The 24,397-nt window shown below is 37.4% G+C and overlaps 1 pseudogene; it reads left to right on the top strand.

Moving 5' to 3' along the window:
* The first annotated feature begins 3,757 nt into the window (after positions 1-3,757).
* LOC101553073 (cell cycle control protein 50A-like) overlaps positions 3,758-24,397 on the top strand; it is a 39,798-nt pseudogene continuing 19,158 nt past the window's right edge.

Here is a 24,397-nt window from a genome sequence, read left to right on the forward strand (position 1 = left end):
AAGCCTTCACAATATGTGAAGTTCCTTTGCGTCCATTCATTTTGGGTTGTCAGGTAGTCAATTGTTTTCAAATTTCATGGATTTTTTTTTGTGGAATCTCATTAAGGAAAGTAATATTATCTGAGGCATATAACAGTGCTCTGCCTTACCAAATTGTTCCTTATTATCAAACATTGTAATCTTTTGTTGAGGGGAAAATATGACCTTTCTTGATACCATTTATCAACAGGGAAAATCAAGGTAAAGACGTCATTTTGTTTTTACAATCTGCACCTTGATTCTTGGTACAAATTTGTATTATAGTTTTCATTACGTCTGATACAGTAAGCAAAAAATTTCCAAGGTGTTAAGAGCTCCCCCAGTTTTATTCGTCTCTTTGTAACAATTATCTTGTGAGTCAGCCCTGGCTCTCCTCCCATTTCAGAAAAAGGATTTAGGCTAAAAACTTCCATTATCTGGATCATGCATACATCATTAAAAAGGGTACATCACTGTCACTGTCACTGTCACAGTCCTCCCATTGTTCATTGATTTGCTCGAATGGGTACCAGTAATGTCCGAAAATATTGAGTGGTCACGAGGTCAACCGAATGTTAACCTGCAGCAAACTATAAACTGAAAAAAAAGGTACATATTTCAGATAAATCATACAATAGCTCTTAAAGTTTCTACTTGTAAGAGTCATGTGTCAACTTGCTTATTTCATTAGTCAAGGCAAGTCACATATACAGATGAGATAGCAAAGTATCTTCTGACTAAAGTGAAAAATTTTTGGCAACGTAAGCAATCTGATATGGAAGCAATGCAGACATATGAGTCAAGAGATTTTTCAGGCAAAATGAAAATCAGTGCAAAAGAGGGGATAATCTGATCTTGTCTAAGGAATATCCACGTCCAGTGTGTATACTAAAAACTTGCAAAGCTAAGAAATAAAAAATGTAGCATAAATTTATAGGATTTTGAAGACTATTGTAAGTACTATGATTTTAGAGTAGATGAAATAGTTTTGAACATAGACATGTTATGAGTCCGGCTTCCATTTATGTGTTTTAAATTTTATTGAAGCATAAATGAAAATATTATTGATAACATTATTAACACCATTATTGATAACACCATTACTAATAATATGTAGATTTGATCTGTACACATTAGAGTGTGCAGTATATATATGCTGTGTTATGATCTTCACCAAGTCAAGTTTTCTATTCATTATCATAAAATGGGCATGCCATTTCTTGGTGTTACTATGTTTTATTTACTAGAATGACTCTAGCTGCTATGAACAAATGGGAAAGGGAATTTAGGAAAACAAGTTAAAAGATGTTCTATCAAAGTAAAATGTAATATCTGGACCTGGGCAGTAGAAATGTGGGTAATTAGGTATAGTCAGATGTTCCTTGGGGACACCTTATAAGGTATTATAGAATGTGAGAGATATATATGGAATGAAAAAAAAGAAAAAAGTTAGATTCAACATCCAGTTTACAGAGTCAAAGTTAGATTCAACATCCAGTTTACAGAGACTGGGAATATTGCTCAAGTATAGAATATATGATGTTTTAAGTTTATTTGTTTTTTGTTGCTGTTGTTTGCTTTGGGTCCATTACCTGGTGGTGCTCAGACTTACTCCTGGCTCTTCACTCAGGGATTACTCCTGGAAGTGCTCAAAGGGCCATCTGTGGTGTCATGGATCAAACCAGAATTAGCCACATGCAAGGCAAACACAGTACCCACTGTACTTTCTCCAGCCTCAGTAGAGCACATATTGGGAGGCTATAAGTTTTTTATCTGTGACACCATATGCCCCTATGCTCCACAGTATTTGATCCAGAAAACTTTCTTACCATCAGATGTAACCCCTATTAGAGGAACAAAAAAGAGAAAGAAAGAAACTCAGAGCTGTAAAACAGCTGCCATTTGAGGTGTAAATTGTTAGTACTGTAAGTTGAAGGACAAGATTAGGATTTCCATTTAACATACATGTTTGTGATACTAAGTATAGGGGGGAAAGTAGGGAGAAATTTTAAAAGTTATGTATATAACTTTCATAAATTATACTTATTTTTTTAAATTTATACTATGAAGGCAGAGAGTCTCTTGCCCGCACGCCTGGCTGTATTCCCTGGAGCCCCTCTTAGGGGAGGGGCTCCACCTTTCCTCCCCGCTTCCGGTAGAGCTCCTGGCAGCGAAGACCGCCGGAACCTAGCCATAGCCATGGTCAAGGCCCCTCTCCAGACGATCGGACAAGCCTCATGCATGAAGAAATCAGCAGAGGAACCCAGGTGTGTGTAATCCCATCAACGGCCAACATCCAGAGACTTAAAAGCAAGCTCCCAGAAGCATCTTATAACCTACTTCTCCTCTGGGAGAAACTAGCAAGCTACTGAGAGTTTCCTGCCCACATGGGACAGCCTAGAAAGCTTCCCATGGTGTATTCATGCCAAAGCCAGTTAAACAAGCTGGATCACAATCCCCTGACCCTGAATGAGTCTCCAATGCAGCATTCTTGGGAAGGCAGAGTAGAGAGAGGCTTCTAAAATCTCAGGGATAGGATGAATGGAGAGGTTACTGAGACCGCTTGAGAAATTTGACGATCAACAAGATTTCATGAATTGTGATTCGTGATACTATGAAAGTGGATTATATCATCAAATTGTTGACTTTTCCTAGGTAAATATGACCAGGTAACTCCAATTTCAGACATTTGGAGGAGAAAAAAATAAAACAAAACTCAGTTTACAAGAAGAATTCTAACAATGAGTGATGTAGTGATAGCTAAGTATGAAACTGTTCAAAATGGATCAAATACTTAAAATATATTTACTAGATTATAGGAGAGATATATTTGAGTACTAGCTATAGAAGTATAAAAGTCACTGTGATACTAAAAATCATAGTTTTCTGTTTACTGAATGGAGCAAATTCAGGAATAGTTTTAAAACTAAACAACACAAATGCAGGGCCAAAGAAATAATGGAGCCTGCCTTGCCAAAAGGCCAATCCAGGAATGATCCACAGCACCATAAGTGGTTCCTTGAGCACCATCAGGAGTAATCGCTGAGCAGAGCCAGGAGTATGCCTTGAGCACCACTAGTATAGCCCAATCCCCCATCCCCTAAAAGACATGAATGGGGTAAAAGCATAAAAAATGATAACCATAATAAATGGAATAGAACAAGGGTAAGTGTCATAGTGGATTTCAACAAATGATCTACTCTTTTTTAAAAACATAAAATAAAATTATTCTAACATTGGTTAATTTTGAGAAAATGGTACATAGGTACTTTAGAGCTTCATTTACAAATAACATTGTGCTTCATTTACAAGAAATAAAAATAAAAGTTAGTGTTCACTTATGAACACATATTCGTCTCTTCCTCTCCCCTCACCTCTAATTAAATTTTGTTCAATAAAAACTATCTTGCTTCACTAAAAGGCAAATAAGTCCTTTAGAAGAGGTAATTAATTCAAACATTATCAGTCTGAAGATTGCTTAGTAGAGAAAGAGAAACTATTCTAAATCATCAGGGCTGATATGTTATGACAATCTTTTTCCTTGTCAAAAAGTCTCTGTAGGAACTAATTACAGGTATGGTACAAATCCAGGTCGTGTGGCAAGTTGAAGAATAGTAGTGATTTGTACAGCTAAGAAGTAGAAGAAAACCAAGCAAGACAGATTACGTGCACATCCTTTATGAGGTCTGGGATTGAAATTTGTGTTGAATAAGTCAAATAACCTGTGAGTGTCAGAAAGATGAGACACAACGTTAGAAACTACAGAAATAGTCAAATAGATGAACTGAGTCCCAAACTTAAGGCAATTGAAGACTGTATGCAAGATGAAGAGAGGAGTAATAGGAAGAGAAGATTTAGAGAATGTTAGTACTGGACAGATGAAGTGTTCTGGACAGCTAGAAGTCATGGCTCTGAATATTACCTCTCCATTCTTGCTTCACAAAGGAAACCAAATTGTCTCTGTAAAATATTTTACTCTGAGACACACCTCAAAATTTGGTCATAACTGTCTATGAACATTTTCAGATATACCTATCTATATCAAATACTCAACTATGAACCTGTGATAACACCTGTAGGCAATTACTTTGTCATACATGTACTCACACAGTCCTTTTCTGTGCACTTAGAAAGTAGAAGAGATACCATCAACAACACTCTGTAAATGCTCATATTATAATCAGCGAATATTTTTGTAAACAAATGACTGGTGCATGTGTTTAGCATTTTGATAAAATAATTATATGTGAAGCAATGGAAGATATTATTCTTCAATTATTGTATTAGTACTACCTGAAAAGAATAGATGACCTTATATAAATATGTGAAATTTTTTACTTATTGGTGGAAGCGGTAGTTTTTTTTTTTCAGGTTGTAGGTTTAATGCAGTTTAAAATTTTTCAGTGCTAGATATTTGTCTAAATATATATCTAAAATAAATGAAAAGATATAACAAATGTAACTTTGGGTTTCTCAAAAAGTTAATCTCTGGGAAACAGTTATAATAAATCTACTATATTGATACTTATTTGAATCACACAGTTGCTAGATATAATTTACTTTCTATTTCAATGCATCAAGTTGTAATTATACACACTATATCAAATCAAAAGCTAATTGGAAAATGTTATTTAATATAACATCCTTTTCTAAGATGGATGAAGTTTTATTTTAATAAGCCCAAAGGTTACATTACATTTAAATACCTTTCACCTAAATATGATGGAGTATTACTATGCAAAGATAAGCCTATTAAGAGTTTTAAACTGCTACCAACTATGATCTCATTTTATCTGATATTTCTGAAGAACTCTTAAAACAAAATAAGATGAGCAAAACCTTAATTTGACATTTCTTGAATGTAAATATTCATAAGGTTATTGATATTTAAAAATCATCACTGAAGAGCTCAATTTCAATGAATCAATCAATGCAACAAACTCAGATGTTTACCTTGGGAAGATGAGGGTATAATGAAAGAGGAATTTTTGTTTTCACTGGAAAACAAATTTTAAGTGTGTATCTTTTTCAATCTATAAAATCAAATTTAAAACTATGAGTAATTTTTCTATAACTAAAACATTACTTTGTGCCATAATACTTGCTGCATATTATTTTGGTATAGTGAACTGAAATATTTTACTATTCAAATTAAGTAGATTTTTTAGCATTAGGAAGAAATTTGCTATAATTTATATTTTGTTGCAAACCAGAAATATAAAATTTATCATAGAAAACTTTAAAAATGTATTCTATCTTCACCTTTAACTTAAACTTTATATATAAGTTGCGCTAAATAAAACTACATCTGGAAACTAAGAAGAAATATATATTTGGTTTTATGACTGTAAAAAATTCATATAAGAATTAAATATGAAAGTTGCTTTTTATAGCCAGTTGCAAAATAACTCAGTTTTCATGAATCCATGTAACTCTTTGTAAGTAAAGCTGTCCTCAACTTTAAGGTCATATATCTTGTGCAGTATTTTTTGTTGAAGTGAAAAATACTCAATCACTGTCCCTCAACTAAAAATTAAATATTATGTATATATATATGCTGAATTAGAGAATTTCAAAATTTGGTGTGCTACTGTTTCAGGTAAAATAGATGGAAAATTTTGTAGTCAAAGGGAATGGAATGAGTTTTCAGATAAGAAAAGTGCTGAGATAACTGGCAGCTTTCCGGTAAAATATAAAATGCTGAAAGGTAAAGCCATTACATTGCCGAGAAGATAGAAGTTTATGTATGTGTTTGGATGAAAAGGGAAGGGTGCTTGAATGTGAAATCAATGGAAGAAATGCTAGCATTAAATTAAAAAAGAGTAACAACCCATCAAGAAAATTCTGCACTGCCAGCGTCTAGGGTTGTTGCCCAGTGGTAGAGGGTTGCTGAGCTGGTGTGAGGTGATGAGCTGGGCTGAGCTTTGCCCCACACCAGGAGTACCCCCTAGGATGTACTGCAGCCGGCTCCTCCAACAGCACAAGTGTGAGATCCCTAGGGCACCACGACCAAGTGTGTGACTCCTGAATATTGCAGTGACAATGACAATACAGTGAAGGATAACAACTTTACGAACAGAGACCTAACGTTATTATTAATAAGTCTGCAGTCAGCAATCAATTAAAAAAAATAGCTTGAGAAAAAATAGCCCTCCTAAATTGCTTAGTTACTGATTAGAGGTTCAGGTTGTGGTTGTGAAAATACACCACCTAGCTTGTCGGTCTCAGCACACAGGAATCACCAGGCCAGCCTCAGCAGCTCTCCTGGATCAGCTCCTGTGCACCTTCATGAAGAAGGCGAACAGCCTCAGAGGGAGGAGGAGTACCTGGAGGTGCAAGAAAGACACACAAGCTGGGAGCAGTCGGGAGAGTCAAGCAGGGTCAACCCTCTACACTATAAGAGGCAAGAAACAAACATCTTGGGGCCGGAGCAATAATAGCAACAGCAGGTAGGGCGTTTGCCTTGCATGCAGCCGACCTGGGTTCGATCCCCAGCATCTCATAGGGTCCACCAAGCACCAGTCAGGAGTTATTCCTGAGTGCAGAGCCAGGAATAATCACTGCACATTGCTGGGTGTGACCCAAAAAGAAAAAGAAAAGAAACAAATATCTTAGGGGGAATTCCAGAACATACTTGCAAAACGTTTAAAATGCAATTTCACAAAGGAAGAACAAGGTAAGACAGGACATCAAATCCTATAGGTCGGAACCGGTTCACTCAGCAGTCCCCTGGCATTGTTTTACTGAGCTCACATTTATTGGAGGGGAGGGGGCCCATTGTTGGGAAGCCGAAAGGGGAGCGTCAGGGGAGGGACCAGCTACCTCTTGTCCTGTTCTGGTCAAGTGTCTGGGCTCAATCCTCAGCCCTAGCTGCCCCCAATTATGCCTCGCAACTTGTCCCACACTTACTGAGAGTAATTAAAGGAAAGAGAAAATTAATTCGTAACTGATGCTTCCATTCCGTCGGAAAGGAATTTTGTCTTCTTGTTTAGATCTTTCAATATATTCTACTTTATCTTTCAGCAGTTCTGTTGTCAGAGTGGGACGCCACAAAGGCTGCTCCGATTACCCTGAAGAGCAATGCGCAACAAGAAGGTACCCATGTAGGTTCAACACCCTTGAGCTCCCCACTGTGTTACCAGAACAGGAGGTGATGTCTATGTCCTAGTTGGAACAAGAAGTCTAGCCCCCTGCTTCAGGGTTATGAATTCTCAGGTTGCTTTTGAGCACATCTTCTGGGCTGCGTCTGCATGCCAGCTGCAATCAGAACTGGTCTACAAGCCTGCTAGGATAGCAGTGAGTCTAAGGACAAACGATGGCCAACTTGAGACAGGACTGTTTTTGTTTTTCCCCATGTGTTATTTATTTATTTATTTATTTATTTATTTATTTATTTATTAAAATTCTTTTATTAATTCACCATGTGGAAAGTTACAAAGCTTTCAGGTTAAAGTCTCAATTATACAATGCTCAAACACCCATCCCTTCACCAGTGCACATATTCCACCACCAAGAATCACAATATACCTCCCCCCTTCCCCCCACCCCCCCAGCCCCCCACCCCGCATGTGTAACTGGTAAATTTCACTTTACTTTCACTTTGCTTTGATTACATTCAATATTTCAACAAAAAAATTCAGTATTATTGATTTGGAGTTTCTCCCCCCTAAAGTCGATCTGCTGAAAAGAAAGCATTTGGTAATTTGTTTTCCATTGCTGAGAATGAAGAGATATGAGGTCAGGAGGCCACACTAGCAGCAGCATAGTTTTGGATTTTTGTATTTTAGTATTTTAGTAACTAAGTCCAGAGGAATGTCTGCCAGGAATCGCAACATTGTAAGCTTGTACCTCTCAGCTACTTTATATTCCACATATGAGTGCGATCTTTCTATGTCTGTCTCTTTCTTTCTGACTCATTTCACTCAACATGATACTTTCCATGTTGATCCACTTATATGCAAATTTCATGACTTCATGTTTTCTGACAGCTACGTAGTATTCCATTGTGTAAATATACTAGAGTTTCTTTAGCCAATCATCTGTTTTTGGGCACTCGAGACAGGACTGTTTTTATGGGAAGACCAGGTAAATCAAAATTAAGAATAAACACTTAGAAAAGTATCCCTTTACAAGTGCCCTAGAGACAAGGATTTCTCAACCTGGAACTCACAAAAAAATATTGCACTGTGGTACTGTCATCTCATTATTCATCCATTTGCTCGAGGCAGCACCAGTAACGTCTCCATTGTGAAACTTGTTACTGTTTTTGGCATATCGAATACACCATGGGTAGCTTGCCAGGCTCTGCCTTGCAGGCCGGATACTCTCGGTAGCTTGCCAGGCTCTTGAGAGAGACGAACAATCGAACTTGGGTCGGCTGCGTCCAAGGCAAGAGCCCTACCCACTGTGCTATCGCTCCAGCCCACTAACTAAAATTAATAGAAAAAAATTATTCTTCACCCCTTATAATTTCTGATAAACAGGGTGAGACCCTCTGAGACACCAAACTCACTCCAGAGTCTACAGACAAGCATCCTTGGAAAAATGGAAGAGGCAAGTAATTTTCCTGGAATCTGTGAGGATTTTTAGCAAAGTTAGTTCTCTGCGTTCCCTCTCAGCAGCGCTCAGTGGAGGAGTGAGGCAAAATGCCTCTGTCACTTCCTTCCCAAAGTCAGGTTGGACGGGGAAAAGTAGTCGATCCTTCCTTTCCCAAGAACAACTGCTGTTGTCTTGCTTGTCACTTTTTGTGTGTTTTGGGAAGTTCTGTTAGCCACTCAGACTTGGGGATGTAAAAGTAAGCTAGGACAGAAATGTCCGCTGTCAGCTGCTCTCCATTTGCAACTGCTCCTATGCACTGTTGCCCACTTTCAGGGGAATTATTCATCTTTTTACTTTGATTACATTTGGGAGTTGCTCAGGACATTTATATATATATATTACTGTATCACTGTCATCCCATTGCTCGTTGATTTGCTTGAGGGGCACCAGTAACGTCTCCATTGTGAAACTTGTTATTACTGTTTTTGGCATATCGAATAAACACATAAACACATATTTTTTGGCATTAACACATATATAAAACACATATAAAAACACATTTATATATGTGTTTTATATGTTTTGTATAAATATATATACAAATATATATTTTATATATGTATATATTTTATATATTATACATATAATATGCATGATTGTATATAATATTATATTATATATAATAATTGTCTGTCACGGTCACTGTTATTCCATTGTTCATTGATTTGCTTGAGCAGGCACCAGTAACGTCTCCATTGTGGGACTTGTTACTGTTTTTGGCATATCGAATATGCCACGGGTTGCTTGCCACACTCTGCCATGCTGGCAAGAGACCCAGTAGTTTGCCCAGCTTCTGAGAGGGACAGAGGAATAAAATCTGGGTCGACCAAGGTAAACACCCTACCCGCTGTGCTACATATATTATTAATAGGTATAATAATTATATATATGGACTGGAACAATAGCACAGTGGGTAGGGCATTTGCCTTGCACGCAGCTGACCCAGGTTTGCTATTTTTATATATATTTACACACACAACAACATCAAGAACAACAACACCACAACAAAATGACTACTGGGAACAGAACTAAACAAAAATGGAAAACTGCAGCATTTAAATAAATCTTATTATATCCATGAGTTAGAATACTCTGCACACAGTGAAAATTATGTTTAAAAAATACTTGACAGAGAAATAACACATTAAAAGCATGCTATAACATGGGATTTTTGGAAAGGGAGAGTTAGCGCAGATGGGCTGGAACACATAAGTTGCATCCACGCTGGCCCTGAGCACCACCAGGACTAATTCCTCTGCTCCAAGACAGCAGTCGCCCCTGAATACAACCAGGTGTGGTTCCAAAATAAAAATATGGCTGCTGTCTGAATAAAATTTTCTGGAGAGATGTTAGATGTATAAAGGGAATTGCCTTGGAGTCAGCCAATCCTGCTTCAATCTCTGCACTGAGTTCTGAGTTCCACCAAGACTGCCTCCTGTGCCCATAGCCTTTGTTATTCTTATAATTCTTATTAATCATTATTAATATAATTTATTTTATATTATAATTATTACACAGTAGTATTTATTACAATCTACTCTCATTTAATGTGACAATTCATATTAATCATTGCTATTGTGTGTAAGACTAAACATAGCCAAGTAAGGCCTAATATCCAAAAATTAGTAAGTTAATTAGTGTATAATTTTGTAACTCATAGAAAGTCAATGTGTTTCTACGTTTGTGAAAATCTATAAATTTAGAAAATAGAGTAAACATGCTAACTTATTAGTTATGCATGACTATCTCTGATTAACAAAATCCCATGTATTTTTGTTCTGTTTGAAATTGATCTATATTTTTCCCAATAGATATGTATACTACAATAAAAAAAATGTTTATTTTTTAATATGTTAGAAGTGAAGCTAATGTTTTTCACCCTACTACAGGAAATCATGTTTACATGTCTTCATGTAAACATTCCTTAATGTAAACATGTAAACGTTCCATACCAAGTAAAGAGCTCACTATTGGATTCTTTTACTCTTTCTTGCTGAGCTAAAACATCCTTCCCCCCCAAAATAAACAACTTACATTTCCAAATGATCTGAGCTGGCAAAGTTGACCTGAAATCTATTTTCCACCCCTTCTTTATCCTGTGTGACTACACAAACTGTCAAGAAAAAAACTAGGTGCTAAGGTAACAAATTTACTCCAGCTCTCAGTGCTTGAACTAAAAACAGAATATTTCTCCCTCAGGATAAGTCTCCTGAGAGACAGTGTGGAAAAGTCTCCACAGTGACTTAGGAATCTCTTTGGAAAGGTACATTTGCTGCTACTTCTCACATAAATGTCTCCCTTAATCCTTACAGTAGGAGAGAAAGACCTATAGTGTTATTAGATTGTAAATGTTTTGTCTAAAGGGGACCAACACCATTTTTACAGCCCATTGGAATAACTAGCTCCAATTCCAGTAACTGTAAGAAGCAGGTCCAGTGAGAGAGTACTGTGATGAGGCTCTTGCTTTGCAAGCAGCTGAACTGGGTTTGATCCCAAACATCACACATCATCCCTATAGGCCTACGAGGAGTGATCTCTGATAAGCAAGTCCTAAACAAAGTTGGTGGTGTCCCTTTCCCCGCCCCACAACCAGCCAAAAAATAGTTTAGGAACATTTTTTTACCTTAAATTTGTCAACAAGCAGGACTGGAGCGATAGCACAGCGGGTAGGGCATTTGCCTTGCACGTGGCCGACCCGGGTTCCATTCCCAGCATCCCGTATGGTCCCCTGAGCACCGCCAGGAGTAATTCCTGAGTGCAGAGCCAAGAGTAACACCTGAGCATCTCCAGGTGTGACCCAAAAAGAAAAAAAAAATTATCAATAACCTCCCCACCCCACCCACCCCTACCCTAAACACACACACACACACACACACACACACACACACACACACACACACACACACGGTTGTTGGTTTATCGAACAATCTGGGGGAAATTACTTGTCCTAAAACATATTTTTCATTTTCATTTTTTAAATTTTTTTTTTTTTTTTGAGGGGCTGTTGAGAGATGGGATTTTAGCCACATCTCAGGGACTATTCCTGACTCTGTGCTTAGAAATGACCCCTGGCAGCTAGGGATCATACTCATTCCAGGACTAACCAGGGTCAGCAAGATACAAGAAACCCCCTAATACCTGTATTATTTCCAAACATGTAACAGTGTGTTTAGTGTGAAAACTTTTAAACTTGCTTTATTAGCAGAACAACAACAACAACAAAAGGCTTTTCGATTTCCTTCTCTCTCTCAGTTTAGCCTGAAGATCCAGTGCTGGCTCAGTGGGACCAGACCAGAAGAAAACAGAGAACAACGTTCGTGTTCTTGCAAGAAAGGGAATTGAGTCTCCATCCCACTGGTGCTGCATTGGATTCAACATTAGACTGAGATGACATGGTCATTTTTATGCACATTGAATTTGAGAAGCCCTTCTCTAGAATACTAAAATAAAGGTAAAGTATATAGTAAAAGGCTTGCCAGAATAATTTAAGGAAAATTCCAAATTTAACATAACTTAAAATGTTGCGGTAGGACTTGCAGTAGGACTTGGCACAGAGTTTTTAACAATTTGGTACTAATACCAAAAACCTTAAAATTGTTATGCTCTTAAACCCTAGTAATTTTGTTCCTGAAAATATTTCCTAAAGAATAAATGCAATGAAATGGCAAAAGATTTGTATGTATGCCTTGATGTTCTGTGCAGCCTTATCAAAAAAAAATAATAAAATAAAATATGTGGAAAAGCTAAATGCACAACAGAAAAATAATCATTCCAGAAACATATTAAATAGAATTTTATTTGACAACCCAAATTGTGCTTTTCAATTGTATTTTAAATCCCTCTTTACTAGTTTTAATAATGTCACCATTATATTCTATTTCTTGTTACATTGCTTTAATCAGTCTTTTTCTCTCTCTTTTTTAAATATTTGGTAAATATTTTCTCTTCCTTTATAACATCTCTATGTCATCTTGTATTTTATGTGGGGTTTTTTTGGTGAAGCTTAATGTTTATTTTTATCTATCCAACCTGAAATTATCCTTCAATAGGTGAATATGACCCATGGGTCTGAAAGTCTTTTCTGGAAAATCATTCTGAGCTCTTGGCCTACAAAAAATAAGCCAGAGGCTTTCAGACTCTTGGACTGAAGTGTATTCCTCTCAAATTATGTAACAATAGCTAACAGGCTTACAGAAAAGGATACATATAATAGCAAGACAAATTCTTGTTCCTGTCATCCAATAAGAAGCAGAATGAAAGACTTACTGTGTGACACAGCTAATTATGGAGCTAGGATTTGACCTCAGACTGGCTGATTCCAGATTCTTGATTACAAGGTTACTACTTTTTGTTCAAAGACTAAACACTAAAGTGTGTGCTTCCACCATCTCCCTACATCTTATTTTGCAAATTATTTTAGCTGTATTTATATTTTTATTACTACTGTAACAGACTAGCACATTCTTAGTGACGCCATTATTCACTTCAGAGTTCTTTGGTTTGGAAATTGGTGGATTCAGCCCACCCATTCTCTAATTCTGAAGAAAGGCATCTATATGTGAAAGGATTATATTTCCATCAGGAGTTCTAGGAGTAAGTCTGCTTTCAGTTCATTTGGGTAGTTGCAAGAATTCAGTGCTTTTCCTTTGCAGTTGAAAGATTGAGCTGTACATGACCTTGCAGGATTTTGGTAAGTAGCCATGTTAAGTATCTACGATCCACCCATATTTTTTGTTCACTACCCCTGTCATTTCTGAGCACCCCCTGAAATGTTGAGTCTTACTCCTGATGTCTCTGACACCCCTTGCTGACGGAGCTCTCTTCTATTCCCTTTGCTATTTCTTTCTTCTCTATTCTACTTTTGCTTCAAAGAAGCATTCAAGTGATATGGCTGGATCTACGTAAAAAATCTAGAATCATGTCTGAATTTGCAGGCAAGTTAATCATTGATTTTAATCTTACTGGCAAACTCCCTTCACACCATTACCAAAATTTGTATTTGATTGAACAATCAGAAAACAGGAAATTTGAAGGCATGTATTTAGAATTTTATGTACCAAACTTCCTTTTCTATTTTCTTTGTTTTATTTCTGTTTTCTAGCTGGAAATAAAGGTTTTAAAAATATTTATTCCACTTTAGGTATAAGTTAATTTTCCTATCAGGAGAGCAAAGGACAACTAAGTTTATCTCCATTTGTGGTGCTTATCTTAATAAGTTATTTACCATCTGATATCTAAGTACATTTTGTAAACATATATTTTAATTTCCCACAAGTTTTAAAGATGCTGGGGAAATATTTTTAGTTTATTTTGTTTATCTAGTATAATCATTGTTTCAAATTTCTTTTTAATTGAATAAGGTATAGATGGGTTCCCTGAGTTATCTAAAAATAAGAATGCTCCTATTTGGTATGATTAGTGAGTCATTTGTGAAGTCGGGACTTTCTGTTCTCATTCATTTATACAAGATAATTTTGGTGTGTCTTATCAACCCTTACCAAATTGAAGACTTCTACTTTCTCACAATAGGGGAGAATGTCAGTAATATTTGAAGTAGACAACAAATTTACCTATATTCCTGCTTTCCTTGTTAACAATCTTGCATAAAAGTTTTCATTTTCTGTGTATAGTATACATAGCTGCAATATCAATGTTATTCAGAGATTTTTTTCCATTTGCGAACTGCACTATACTTGATGATTTCACACATTTATGATATTTTCATTGCCTAGGGAAGGTGCCTGAGAAAGCAATACACAACCTTGAGACTACAGTATAAAGTTTCTAGGACAAAAGTCTTGTCAATTTAGCCACCCTAAACACCAGCTCTACTCACTGACCCTCATATATTACATTCCAGCATAATAAGAAATTTGCAATTCTCACCTTTGCACACATGTCATCTCTTTGACTTCATTTTCTTCTGCTGACAAACTCCTATTTATCTGTCAAGACAAAGCCAAAGTGTCACTTTCCATCAGGAAATTTTCCCACTCTCGGTTAAGTGCCTCCCATGTGCATTCATAAAATTCTTTGCATACATTTTATTAAGTCGTTTTTATATTAAATTATCATCCTCTGATTATTTCTGCATTTCTCATGCTGACATTAATGTCCTTGTGAACAAAGCTGTTTCCTGTTGGTGATTGTAATTGGGATGAATTAGGTCTGGCTGAAAATAACAAGAGACTCCTAAATATCAGTGGATTAAAGGACAGCACAGGGTTATTTCATCTTCACGCTTCATATGCATCCTGGGCCAGCAGGAGGCTGCTTCCTGCTCTTATTGGTAACAAGAGTGCCACCATCTCTAAGTTGTCTAATGTCATGACAGGGAAAGAAAGAAACTAAGGTGAAGCCTTAGCATCTTCTGAAAGTGATGCTTATCTTGCTTCCCACTCTTTACTGCTAAACAAAGCATATGACCATCCCAGTTCTCCAGAGGAATAACTAATCTACCATGAGTCAGAAAAGGAGGGCTATAAATATTTGGCAAATAGCACTAATGGCAATTTGCAGCATCTTTAAGTATGTGTGTTACGTTGCTCGAAGACTCATGACAGATAACACAAATTGAAGAGTTTAAATAGAAATTTACCGCCTCTCAGGTCCGGATGCTAAATGTATGAAATGAAGATGTGCTCAGAATTGGTCCTTTTCTGAGATGTGAGGGAAGTATGTGTACTGTGTCTCTTTCTCTGTCTCTTCATGTCTTCTCTTTATTCTAATATTTTTATATTTCTACATCATTATTATTATATTATTACTATATGTTTAAATATATGTACTATATCATGCTTTTAGACAGAACCAAACATGGATTATAATTCATCACTCTTATAAAGAAACTAAAATCAAAATTTCCTCACTATATTTTCTTTTTTTTTATTTTCTTAAACTAAATGCCCTCCAATCAAATAACTGGCTAAAAACTAATTCCAAAAATAAGATTTTGACATACATTGCCAAACACTTTCTGAAAAAGGCCTGTTAATTAATAATGGCATTAACAGAGATCAAAGCAGCAATATTGTCCACAATTGCACTAACATCATGTTTCCACATTTAGAAAACAGTATTCTAATTAAAAAAAAATGGCTTGATTACTAATTGGATAGAACTTACCCCCTCTCTCATTTTTGTTTACTCTGTAATGAACATTCATTATCCATATTTTATAGGTTCCTGTGTACATCTTATCTTCAGTTCTAATGAAATGACAAATTGTAATGGCTGAGACAGTGGCTAAGAAACCAGTGGACTGCCCCGGAATGCATTTGGATGTCACCACTTCCTGGTGGTGAAGCCAGTGCTTAGCTTCTGTGCTTAATTTCTATGTTTATTGTTTAACAAATTGTGCTGGCAAAACTGGACAGCTACATGTAAAAAAATGGGCTTAGACCTCCACCAATCACCATGTACAAAAGTCAGATCAAAATGGATTAAAGACCTCAACATCAGACCAGAATCCCTAAGGTACATGGAAGACAAGGTTGGCAAAACCCTCCACGACATTGTAGCCAACAGTATCTTCAAAGCTGACACGCCACTGGCCAAGCAAGTGAAAACAAAGATAAATAAATGGGACTACCTTAAACTAAGAAGCTCCTGCACCTCAAAAGAAACAGTGACCAAAATACAAAGACAACCTACAGAATGGGAAAGGATATTTACGCAGTACTCATCCGATAAGGGGTTGATATCAAGGATATACAATGCACTGGTTGAACTCCACAAGTGTAAAAAACTAAAGCTCGCCGAGGGGCGAGTGCACACGCGGGCTCTCCGGGCGGCTCTGTCTCACCACCCGCGTTCGGTGCTCTGGAACCGCAGTGTGTGGACTGGATCGGGAGGGCCGGTGGTCAAGGACAGGCGAAGGAAGAACGAGGACCAAGCTGGTTGCTGATTAGTTACCGTTTATTCAATCTTCAAACTTTCTCATCTCCCGCACTCCCAGCTCCGGCCTGTCTCTGGATCTACTGCTGAAATGCTGCCTCTCTCTGGCTTCTCTCTCTCCTCCTCCTTGTCTCTCCCACTTTGCCCTCTAGGCTACAACCAGCCAAGTAGCCAAATCAACATAAGAAAGCCCTTCCTGAGGGCAGGGCACTCCAAAGCCCTTCCTCACTCTTAAGGTTTTTTTCTTTTCCTTAGTCCAGGAACTTATTAACATCTTAATACTAGTTATTTTTGTATGGACATAGCAAGGGATACATTGAGGCTTGCAAGGCAGCTCTCCTGGCAACATCTAGCCACAGGCTCAGACCACAGCACTCAGGCCAGATTAATCATTCCTCACCCTAGCAGGGTCCAAATCTAGTATCACTGTTTGGATCATGACAGCATTTGTCCATGATCAAGCTCTTAACTTATAGTTAAGCATTAGGCACTTTGGCCAGGCCCATCTCGATGCCAGGGTAGCACACAACTCACCACTTGCCCTGGGTCCTTCTTGTCCCACGTCGGGACCGTGCTTTGGGGGTGCTAGGAAGTAAGGGCAGCTGAGACTTAGGTCAAGAGAACAGATGCCCTGGAGGAAAATATCATAGAAAATAGAGTCAAATGACTCCCAGGTTACAAAAGCATAACATTTGTTAAGTCTTCCTGTGTCCATACAAAAAGGACTTGCTCTGAATAAACTATGCAAAGGACTCAAGGAGAAGAGAAAAACATTATTTACAAGTCAACAGAACACTAAGAAAGAAGCTACAAATAAACAAAGAGGAATAGGAGCACTGTAACGGGAGTAACCCAATAAACCTAAACTACTGAGGCTGTTATCCTACACACAAGAAGAAAACTGCCAACCCTATCAAAGAGTGGGGTTATGAAATGAACAGAAACTTTCCCAAAGAAGAAATCCGAATGGCTGAGAGGCACATGAGAAAATGTTAAACATCACTCATCATCAGGGAGATGCAGATCAAAACAACAATAAGATATCTCACACCACAGAGACTGGCCCACATCCCAAAAAACAAAAGCAACCGCTGTTAGCATGGATGTGGGGAGAAAGGGACTCTCCTTCACTGCTGGTGGGAATGCCGGCTGGTTCAGCCCTTTTAGAAAATAATATGGATGATTCTCAAAAAATTAGAAATTGAACTCCCATATGGCCCAGCAATACCACTCCTGGGAATATATCCTGGAGAGGCAAAAAGGTATAGTAGAAATGACATCTGCATTTCTATGTTCATTGCAGCACTGTTTACAATAGCCACAATCTGGAAAAAACCACACTGCCCAAAAACAGATGACTGGTTGAAGAAACTCTGGTACATCTGCACAATGGAATACTATGTAGCTGTCAGAAAACATGAAGTCATGAAATTTGCATATAAGTGAATCAACATGGAAAGTATTATGTTGAGTGAAGTGAGTCAGAAAGAAAGAGACAGACATAGAAAGATTGCACTCATATGTGGAATATAAAGTAGCTGACAGGTACAAGCTTGCAATAATGCAATTTCTGGCAGATATTTCTCTGGACTTAGTTACTAAAATACAGAAACCCAAAAACCGTGCGGCCGCTAGTGTGGCTGCTCGACCTCATATCTCTTCATTCTCAGCAATGGAAAACAAATTATCAAATGCTTCCTTTTCAGCAGGTCCGACTTTAGGGGGGAGAAACTCCAAACAATAATAGTGAGTTTTTTGTTGAACTATTGAATGTAATCAAAGTAAAGTGAAAGGAAAATGAAATTTATCAGTTACACAGGCGGGGTGGGGGGCTGGAGAGGAGAGGGGTGGGGGGCTGGAGAGGAGGGGGGTGGAGGGGAGTTATATGTGACTCTTGGTGGTGGAATATGTGCACTGGTGAAGGGATGGGTGTTCGAGCATTGTATGACTGAAACTCAAACCTGAAAGCTTTGTAACTTTTCACATGGTGATTCAATAAAAGAATAAATTTTTAAAAATGTCTATGCTTATTTTTATCATTTATAGAAAGGGAGTTATATTCTTTCCCCTCAGTGGTTTCATCTGAAGATTAAATGAGCTCATGCATATCACATACATATTTGAAGTAAAGCCTATAAGAAGCTAAGCATTCAGTGGAGGTTGAATGATTTTATTAAATTTTTTATTAAAAATTATTATTTTATTAAAATTATTATTACTATGCTCCATTGTTTATGTTAATGGATTTCTGAAAATGTGGATTTATTTTGCAGATTCAAAAATTAAGTCCTCTTTTCTTCCCCATCTTGTGTTATCGATTTTGAGTACTTTTTAAAAACTTAACTGATCATGGTATAATGCACATACATTGAGCTTTAGCAATTGTACATTTGGGAGGATTAAAAAATATATCAACCTAAGCAATCACCATGAAGATATAGAAAATTAAAGCTGAAGAGATAATATAGGGGTGAAAATCTTTTAAGTATTATGAGTCAAGAAATAATAAAATGTAAAACATTTGATTCTCTCTTTTGTGGACAGTCCTTAAAATAGTAGTGGCATCTATATTTGGTCTAATTTTATAGCTTTAAAGCACTAAATACAGACCCTGTTAAACCATCTTTACCATAAATGAAATGTATGCTGCATATTTAAAGAGAGAGTTTGTGCTATATTTGATATGTACATACGCTGCTAGAAAATCAGAATACTTCTCCATATTTGAAAGATACATGTCTTAACAACAAAAAAAAAAGAAAATATCACGGTATCTCAGAGGTCCTGCTTTGTAGACACAGGGTTATAGAATCCAAATTCCTTGTGCCTGACATCTGCCGAGCGCTCTCTTAGATGTCCTACCATTTGGGCCTGGCAACTGTGCTGTCCACGCTGCCCGGTTTCCGTGACTTGTCTGGCATGGTGACAGGCAAGCATGTGTTAGCACCAAAACAAGGAAGGTGACCTGAGGTGAGCAGCACAAGTGAGCACCTTTGCCGGTACGTGTCACCCTGATGAACACGTGTGTGAACGTCACAACTAAAACTCAGTGTAGAACTCAGTGAGCTCCACACTAAGCATGTGAGCACTACAACGTGATGTGTGACCCCGGCATGCAGCATGACTAGATGTGTGAGATTATTGCAATAAGAGCAAATGGATGGAAGGGAGAGGGACCAAAAAAATACAAATTCCCCATAGATTTTTTTTATGCGTTTTAGGTCACACCCGGCAATGCTCAGGGGTTACTCCTGGCTCTGCACTCAGGAATTACTCCTGGCCATGCTCAGGGGACCATATGGGATGCAAAGCAAACTCGAGCAAAGCAAAGGCCCTACCCGCTGTACTGTGGCTCCAGCCTTCTCCCATAGATATTTTATGAATTCAAATACCCTGTTCCCCAACTAAAACATTTAAGGAATATATTAATCATCAGTACAATTTCTCAAATAAATATTTGAATGAATAATTTCATTACATTTTTAATGAGTAATAAAACATGTTTATTTTTATTTACTTATTTTTAAATTATTATTGTGGTAATATAGTTAGCAATGAAGTTTGTTTTTTTGTATGTGCACTGTCACTGTCATCCCATTGCTCATCGATTTTCTCAAGCGGGCACCAGTAACGTCTCCATTGTGAGACTTGTTGTTACTGATTTTGGCATATCCAATATGGCACGGGTAGCTTACCAGACTCTGCCATTCAGGCTAGATACTCTCCATAGCTTGCCGGGCTCTCCAAGAGGGGTGGAGGAATCAAGCCCAGGTCGGCTGCATGCACAAAATTGATAAATATATTTTGAAAGACTTTTTCAATATTTGAGATTTCAATGTCTGTTCTTGGCCTTTATTGCAAATGGAATTTTGTATGTAATTATAATTTAATATTTGAAAGCGTGTATTTTATAATTTATTGATCTAATTACTTTTATTTAGTACCCATCAACTTTTTTTAATAAAGCAAAATAACTTTATTTAAAATTATTTTCTTTGAGAAATTTGAGAGGAGAGAGAGAAAGAATTATGTGCAAGACAGAGCACTGTCTTCTCCAGAAAGGAAAAAGCTCCCGTCCTATTTTAAAAACTATTTATAGTAGTGAAATTTCATCAGGATTAAAACATGTGGCAACTGGAGTGAGAGGACAATGAAGTTCATAAGGCTAAAAAAAGGTAAATAGAAATATATAAAACATTTAAAAATGGCCAACAATAGCATTTTATCTCATCTAATACCTCTGTTTGGATTAAAATCTACTAGTACAACTCTCTTAAAATCCCTTCAATGCACTTATATTTGTAGTGTATCAGTATAGATCATCAATAACTAGGAATTTTGTAGAACGTACATGTCCTATATTTCAAATTAAGTTTTTTCTAAAGAAAAAAATAGCATGAAAGTCAAAATGGGATTAGATTTATATACCCAGTGTTTCTACTGAAGACATAGTAGATATACATTAGTATATATATATATAAGCTGAATAGAAATGGTTTGTTTTGATCACAATTTAGGTAATTGATTAACAATGCAGCAATTCAGAAACAAAACTTGGCTAAAGGACTTTCTTTTACATTGCAGTATTCATTATAAAATAGTGTTTAGAAATGCAGTTAATTCATATTTGTTCCTTCAGTCCTTGAACAAATTTAATGGAATCAATAACATATATTCTTGGTTTTAATTATGCACTGTATGTATATTTGATGTTGCCAATTTTCCTAAAGAATAGGAATTGGTGCCTTTAATTCAATAGCTTTGATTTTGTGCATTACATGCTCCATGTTTCATGTTTCCTGTAGCAACTGTTAAGCATGTGAACACCCACAATGTCCCAGCAGGGCCAGGCATCCTCAGAATGTCTTTACTAAGAAGGGCTTAATTTTTAAATAGTCATTTTTTTCTAATGGCAATGTTCACTTATCTTAAATATTAACTCTGAAACAGCAACCTCGTGTGAAGGAGATTTGTAAAAAAAATATAGCTGAAGTATATCTAGATTCACTTTTGAAAGTGTTTTTATCTTTCTAAATATTTTATTATTTCTTCTTTCTTACTGTTATTTGAATGTCTGTGTGAGTATGTGACTGTATAGGATGGAAACATATTCTTTTAATATGATTCCAGATAGTCAGGGTATTTTTTTACCAGATGCCTTACTCTGCAGAAGGCGTGCTGTTATTTATGTTTGCGGAACTAAATGAACTTATAAACTGCTCCTCAATATATTGGTTTATACTCTTTCACACACAAAAAAAAAAAAACAAAATAAAATTCTCTTCATTTCCATTTCTGTTTCTTTTATTCATTCACAGACGAACTAATAAATGTGCCTATAAAACCAAACCATTATGCACTTTTAAATACTTTTTTATGGTGTCTTCTGAATGATCATTTGTTCCCCTGGCTTTCTGAATACTGGGAACATTATATGAGCTACATAAAATGTACGTGAGGTAGGTATATTTCAAATTAACTATGGTGACCCTTTATTCCCTCAAGTAACATTAAGCATTGTGGAGAAACTCTAGACGAGATTTTATTTCATGTATTTTTCTAAATAAAATTCTCCAACCATCTTTCTAGAACTCACTCTATTCATAAACATCATGGTCAATTGAGTGAAAACATTGGCAAATGGTTATGTTTCACGGCAAGATGTCAGCAGGAGGAAAAAAAGTGAGCTTTACCCAGAATCTAATACTGCATTCCTGGTTAAGGGAGACAAGAAAAGGAAGAAATAAAATTAAGTGGAAAGAAAAATTGATAGTATGGTTCAAACATAAAATCAGAATAAAAACAGAGGGAGAATTTTATGTGGGCCAATAAGGCATTGACAGCTTGTTGTTTAAAAATGGTAAGTGATAAATTAGATGCATCCATCCATACAGATAAATATGCATTCATATATGCATGCATACATATATGCATGCATACATCACTTGTATCACTTGTCATTCCATTGCTCATCGATTTGCTTGAGCAGGTGCCAGTGTCGTCTCCATAACTGTCACGTGCTAGTGTAGACCAATGGCATCTGCTCACTCCAGAAACATGAAGAACTTCAAACTGTTCATTCGGGGTCCTGACAAAGAAGTCTGACCATCTTGTAGGTGGGCAGCCAGGCATTCTTTTGACATCTTGTGGAATCCCCCTTGATGGTTCACTGCCTCATTGTGGTGAGGGGGTAGCAACGGTGCCAACCAGCGAAGAGTGAACCAACAGGCGCTGCCCAGGGATGCATGCAGGTGCAGGGCTGGACTCCTAGCATCAACTGTGTCGATCTGGCCAGCACTTTCTGTACATGAGCAGCACGTCCATGCACAAGGTTTGTGGCATTTTTGTCAATGTTCAGATCGCTACAACATGCCCCCCGCACAGCAGAGCCTGGTAATCTATCCATAGCATATTCAATATGCCAAAAACAGAAACAAAAATGGGCCTGTTTCCCTGATCCTGGAAGAGCCTCCAATACGACAGCATGCACACATAGTTATAATTAAATCAAAGATAGCGACATCAGATGCAGCTCATCCCAGTAGTCAGGTGTGTTGCTCAGTGGAGGGTAAGTACCTTAGAAATGTGAAGCCCTGGATTTGATCCCTGACATAATCTGACCCCTGATCATTGTAGAGAGTAGCCCTGATAACCTCAGAGTGTTCTCCAGATACCCTGCTGACCCTAGCTCTGCTGGACTTAAGTACTGTAGCACCTGACCCTGCATTAACTCATCAAGCCTGCACTGCAAGGCCACGGATCACCAAGTGACCCCAGGGCCTTCAGCATCCCTGGGTAAGCACCAAGCTGGGTATCACCCTAACCTAAACATTATGCCCACATCCATGTCTCTATCTCCACAGCCCGAGAAGGCAGCTCTGTAACACAATGTAACTCACATATGTGAGGCCCTGGCCTTGATTCTTGGTAGCACAGAAAAACATCTCCACACAATCTTTTTAAGAAACAAATCCATGGCTAGCAGAGAGTCACTTTATGATATAACCCATAAGAATACATAAGGAAGCATCCAAATGCAGTGAATTCAGAAGAGGATTCTAAGCCCAGTCATATATCAATGAAAACCCATTGCATGAGAAACTTCTTATTTGCTTGTGTCAGGGGTAGTCACAGTCAGGGAAACCATCAGAAAGTTTCCATTCTGCCCAAGAATTCTAACTATGGGCATTCTTTTCTTAGACTGTCAGGCTATTGTTTGAGATTTACTAGATCAGTATCAATCTATTGACTTCATAAAAATAAATCAATGTGGGTTGGAGAGACAATACAGCAGCTAAGGTGCTTGTCTTGCATGCAGCCAACTCGAGTTCAAGCCCTAGCATCACATATGGTCCACTGAGTGATTCCTGAGTGCAGAGCCACAAGTAACCCTTGAGCATCTCTGGGAGTGGTCCATAATTCAAACTGTCACTGTCACTGTCATCCCGTTGCTCATCGATTTGTTCAAGTGGGCACCAGTAACATCTCTCTTTGAGAGACTTATTGTTACTGTTTTTGGGTAATTCAAACAAAAAATTAAAATCAACCAATGATCTATGGGGCAATAGATCAAAGTATTTATGACTTGCATGTATGTCTGCCATTGATCCAAAATTGTATTTGTGCATTCATTCCATACATGCATACATTCATACATGTCATACATGCATGCATCCTTACCGGATAAAAAGGAAAGAGAAAACGAAAAACACAACTGCCCTGGGTCGGGCACACAGCTCAGTGATCAAGTGAGGCCCTTTTACACATGACTCTCAGGGTTTGATTTTCAGCACTACCTACTGTTTGCCAGGATTGCCACGTTTGGCCATGCTAGCTTCTGGCACCACTAGGCCAGAACACCACTGCAGAGTCAGATGCTAACATA

This window comes from Sorex araneus, chromosome 5 (genome assembly GCF_027595985.1).
Source record: "Sorex araneus isolate mSorAra2 chromosome 5, mSorAra2.pri, whole genome shotgun sequence".
NCBI lineage: Eukaryota > Metazoa > Chordata > Mammalia > Eulipotyphla > Soricidae > Sorex > Sorex araneus.